Source organism: Cupressus sempervirens, chromosome 8 (assembly GCF_028749045.1).
Source record: "Cupressus sempervirens isolate cs-2001-9-10 chromosome 8, ASM2874904v1, whole genome shotgun sequence".
Taxonomy (NCBI): domain Eukaryota; kingdom Viridiplantae; phylum Streptophyta; class Pinopsida; order Cupressales; family Cupressaceae; genus Cupressus; species Cupressus sempervirens.
Genome location: NC_143125.1, coordinates 513618554 through 513624169, shown reverse-complemented (window position 1 = coordinate 513624169; position 5616 = coordinate 513618554).

Genomic DNA, 5616 nt, shown 5'->3' with positions numbered 1-5616 from the left:
AGGTCCTCAAATCATTGCCTTATAGTTCCAATCTACGTGTTTAGATTGTAAAAGAGGATGAAACATTTCAAATAATTCTCATAAAATTGTGGGAAAACAAATAAAACCATTGGGTTTGTGATGGCAGCAATCACAACTCACCTGGGTCACTTGAAGTGGCTATCAAAAGTGGAGATTAGCATATGAAGGTCTCACATCCTAATCCAAGTCTCCTATGGTTTGGATGAGTCCCGTTGAAGCATCCAGATCTCCTGATCGAGACCTTTTGATCCTGATTTCCTCCTTAGAGGGTTTAATGTCATAGCATAGAGTGCTAATGTCTAAGTATGTAAGGTGATTTGGCCTTTGCACCAATGGAATAGAGATTTGATACATGCTTCCCTATGCTATTGATAGATTTCACACTCTAAATAGGAGTCATGTTGTGTAAATTTGTGGTTTTAAAAGAGGAAGAGCAAGAGAAGATTTTGGTGAATGAGATGTCGATTCAAAATAAAGATGATGGTGGGGGCCTTTTGAAAAACCAGTAGGAGCACTCAAGTCCATGCAAGGGGAGCTCCATGGTGAAGGCAAGATCAAAGTTCCTTGGCATGGCAAAGACAAAAGAGGATGAGGGCTAAAGCATTATCCATAGGAGATTAAAGACCATTCATGGTAGAATGAAAAGGGGTCAAGGCCCATGTTAATGGCAATCCCCATGGCAAAGAGGAGATCATGACACATCGAAGAGAGAGGTCATCTAGTTTCAAAGAGCAGAAATTGAGTAAAGGCTTTTAGTCCCATATTCACCTTGTCGTGGAGTGTTTAGTTGTTTATCTACTAGGCCACTCACTAATTTTAATGTCATGAAGATAGGCTTTTTAGAAGCCAAGCCTTGTGTTGGGTCCCGCATGCTAACAACCAGCTGATGAAATGTGATGTATTAATGAAAGAGTCAACAAGTTTTGACCAAAAGTGTAGAGGTAAACTGCAGAGAGGGATGACGATGTTAGCATTGCCACGTGGTGCCAAATCACATGCTCGTAAAGATAACCTTGTGATCAAAGCTAAGTATTGTGATAGTGTGAAAACCAATTAGATGACCATTGACACATGTTTGCATACATTAAATGTTAAGTGGAATGTGAGCCCCCAATAGTGCGAATAAAACGTTTCACATGATCACATGGCTTAACTATTGTTAAGCATGAAGAATTTTGATAGTGTGCCAGTGCATGAATTTGCCTAGTTGCTGGAGTTAAGTTGTAATCCCAGGTTAAGCTGCGATGCTATGAAAATATGACATGTGGCGAGAGCGATGATAGGGCAGTGCAAGGTGGCAAGATTTGGCAAATAGGAGGCCACCACATGGCACCCAAGAGGTTAACTAGGGGTTGACTTGAATTGAAAAAGGGGCAAAAAATTATGAAAATGCGAAAATTAATATTTTATTAAAATTAATTTCCAAGATTTGAACGAGCAAGCCATAAATTAAAAAAATTAAGTGTTTTAAAGATTTTTTTATAGTTTAGACTATAGGAATTTTAAAAAAATTTATTTAAATGCTCTGAACTTGAAATGGGGGCTTGATTTGTAAATGCTTGTAGAGGGGCAAATTTTGTCAAAAATATCTAGTGTAGTACACAATTGGAACTGGGACAAGATGAGCTATCGAAATCTACAGTTAGAATTTGCACAGGTATTCAACAGTGCAGACTATTAGTGGATTTGTAATTTCTAGGGCATTCTCAACAGAATGAGCATAAGTTATCATTGAGCATCAAAATTAGTTGGGAAGTAGTCATTGAAGTTTGTTGCTACTAGATTCAGAGTAAAATGATTCTAAGAGTTTTCTTTGGCCTCTAGAAGTCATTTAACAGGTATTTTGGCCCAATTTTGATATTAGATGTGACATTCTTTTCAGTTAGAGAATCCATCATTCTGAAGATATTTTCAAGGCTTTCAATAGTAGAAATGAAAAGATCTAATGTGCAAGTCATAGAGAGAGAGTAGAGAGATGTTTTCAATCTATAGATGGAGATTTTCTAGGTGGACAAATGGCAGCATCTGATGTAATACAAGATTTTCTTCCTTTCTTTTTAGGCTCTTCTTTTCTCTTTCTCAAGGTTTGGCAGTTTTCACTGTAAGATCATAGGTTCCAGTTTTTGATATGTTCTAGTTTTGAACATTTTTTACTACTGTGATACCATTTTCTACAACATTTCTCTTGTAATGAACAAGAAGTAATGAGAATACAGATAGTTTGGATCTATTAGGCATTTCTATGTTCCAATTTCATGCATTTTATTATATTTGTTTCAAGGAAATAAATAAAGTTGCAGCAACAAGTTAATCTTCTATCTGAATTTTGTCTCTTGTTCATGCTATTTGTGATCTTCTGTGATATATGTACAAGGTGCATACTGTCCAGTTGCAATTTGTTTAAGATCATATATGTTGATATTGTTTGCTTATGATTCAAGGAGTCATGTAGGGTTGCAGATCTCATGAAGGGATAGGTCAAGTATGAGATTCATAAAGATGCAGATGTCAAATTCACAAGGTGAATAGACAGATTAGAAAGTCCTGGTATATGGGATATGTAAATGACTTTTAGGGATGTGTGTTAGGGGTTTATGGAATTTCCCAATAGATAAAGCATTGATCAACTACAAGATCAAAGTGTTATGTTGTTCATATCATGGTTATGTTGAAATCAACATCATTAATCAAATATCTTTTCCCTTTCATGTTGAAGGAGTTGAAAAGTGTTGCCCTCACTTGGCTTATCAAGTTCTTAGGTCATGTTATTAGCTATTCCATGTCTGGGATCTTTACATAAGTGTTAGAAGATTAAGGGTTTTATCTTCTTTGTTAGATTCAAGTGTATGTTTTAGCACTGGTACCATATAAATGAATCTATAGGTCCACTCGCCTAGGTTTGGCAAAGCCTAAAGTAGAAGAAGGGTCTAGCCTTACAGTTGGTTTGGTGTTTGAAAGGGTATGTTGTAGATGGGAATTAGCTACCCCCTGATGTATCTTATTGTCATTGGGGTAATTTGAAACCATAACATTTCAAAACACCAACAAAAGGTTTCATATTTTGTATTGATCAATTATGAGTCTCACATTTGTGTCCACAAATAGATACATCTTAAATTTAGTCAAATGGTAATCTTTATGGACCGAATATCTTCATTTAAAAATGCATCCCTAAAAGTCCATTTTCTAAGATTGTACAAGTTTCCCGTCTATAAATAAATGATCTTTTATTAAATCAACAATAGATTTAAAAAAATAAACAAATCAAATAAAACATTGTGGTTTAAAACTCAATTCCCAAAGAATATTCTAATTTAATAAAACTATTCTAAACTATAACTTTATCTATTTCCATTATATATATATATAATATAATTCTTAAATTTTAAAAAATACTAATATATATATATATTTAAAATTCTAATCTATATTTATATTTTTCAAAAAATAACAATACATATATTATATAAATATTTTATAATATAACAACATATATTATTATTAATTTTTTTTTTTTGAAACTTTATTAATTACAAATTTTAATAGCCTTAATTATAGGTTGGTTGCTCACAACAATCTTTATATTGGCCGCGACAACCTTTGGGCTTGCTGCTGCAGTACAAAGTCTACTTGCGACAACCCTTTGGCCTGCTCGCGACAGTCTGCATACTGCATGCAACAACCAAGCCACCAACAGGGGGAAGATGGGAGGAGGAGAGGTGGGGGTGGTGGTCTACCTCCTTATATATATATATATATATATATATATATATATATATATATATATATATATATATATATATATATATAATTGTTTTCTCCTATAGATTTGATATAGAAACCTAGAGTAAACAATCAAAATTAATTAACAAATTTGGGTTTCTTTTGTAAACCTCCATCCTAATTTTAATCAATCTAATTACAATTCTCTAAAATTTACCAAACAAGGGTTTCAAACCTTCAATTGATTTACAAATGTTTTTCGAAATGAAGAACAATAAATTCACAAACAAGGGTTTCAACCTAATTAAATTTTGAAAATACATAAATCTTCATTTAAAAATGCATCCCTAAAAGTCCATTTTCTAAGATTGTACAAGTTCCCCTCTATACATAAATGATATTTTATTAAATCAACAATATATTTAAAAAAATAAATAAATCAAATAAAACATTGTGGTTTAAAACTCAATTCCCAAAGAATATTCCAATATAATAAAACTATTCTAAACTATAACTTTATCTATTTTCATTATATATATATATATATATATATATATATATATATATATATATAATATAATTCTTAAATTAAAAAAAATACTAATATATATATATATATATATATATATATATATATATATATATATATATATATATATATAATAACAACATATATTATTATTATTTTTAAAGTTTTTTTTTTTGAAACTTTATTAATTACAAATTTTAATAGCCTTAATTATAGGTTGGCTACCCACAACAGTCTTTGTATTGGCCATGACAACCTTTGGGCTTGCTGCAACAGTACAAAGTCTACCCACAGTAACCCTTTGGCCTGCTCGTGACAGTTTGTGTATTGCACGCAATAGCCAAGCCAACCCACCAACATGGGGAAGATGGGAGGAGGAGATGTGGGGGTGGTGGCCCGCCTCCTTATATATATATATATATATATATATACTTTGGGTTTCTATATCAAATCTATATGAGAGAACAATATATATAGATTTGATATAGAAACCTAGAGTAAACAATCAAAATTAATTAACAAATCTGGGTTTCTTTTGTAAACCTACATCCTGATTTTAATCAATCCAATTACGGTTCTCTAAAATTTACCAAACAAGGGTTTCAAACCTTAAATTGATTTATAAATGTTTTTTGAAACAAAGAACAATAAATTCACAAACAAGGGTTTCAATCTAATTAAATTCTAAAAACAATTCCATTCAGACATGGAGAAGACATATATTTCAAAGAAAGAAACTGCTGCACAAAACTCACAAGATCCTACCTGGATCTGATGCTAAACAACGGATGCACAAAGCTCACAAATAAATTCATTTTCTTTCGAAAACATTAGGGCTTCAGTTTTGCAATCACGCGAAACCTTTTTCTTTAATATTTTATTTAATACACAAACTTTTTTGCAATTTAATTAAAATAATAATTGTTAAATTAATTATTTTCCTCTTTTATTAAATCACAAGACATCTTTAATAAAATATTTATTAATTTAACTAATAATAATATTTAGAGTTTATTATAAAAATGAAACTCGTAAATAAAGTATTATTAAATTAAATAAATATAATTATGCCAAAAATTAGAACTTTGATTAAATCTTTAAATTATTTCATTTAATTAATTTCTCAATTAATTAAGTGCAATTAAATATTAATTTTTCTTTATAAAATTTTCATTAAATTAAATCATTTAATTATATTATAATTTGATTTAATTATAACTAAAAATCACAATAGACCCGCATGACTTAAAAATGGAAACTCGTTAAAAAGAACAAACCACTGATTCAAACTACAGGGTCAAAATCATGAATTCACATCACTTGATAAATTCAGAAGGGTAAAC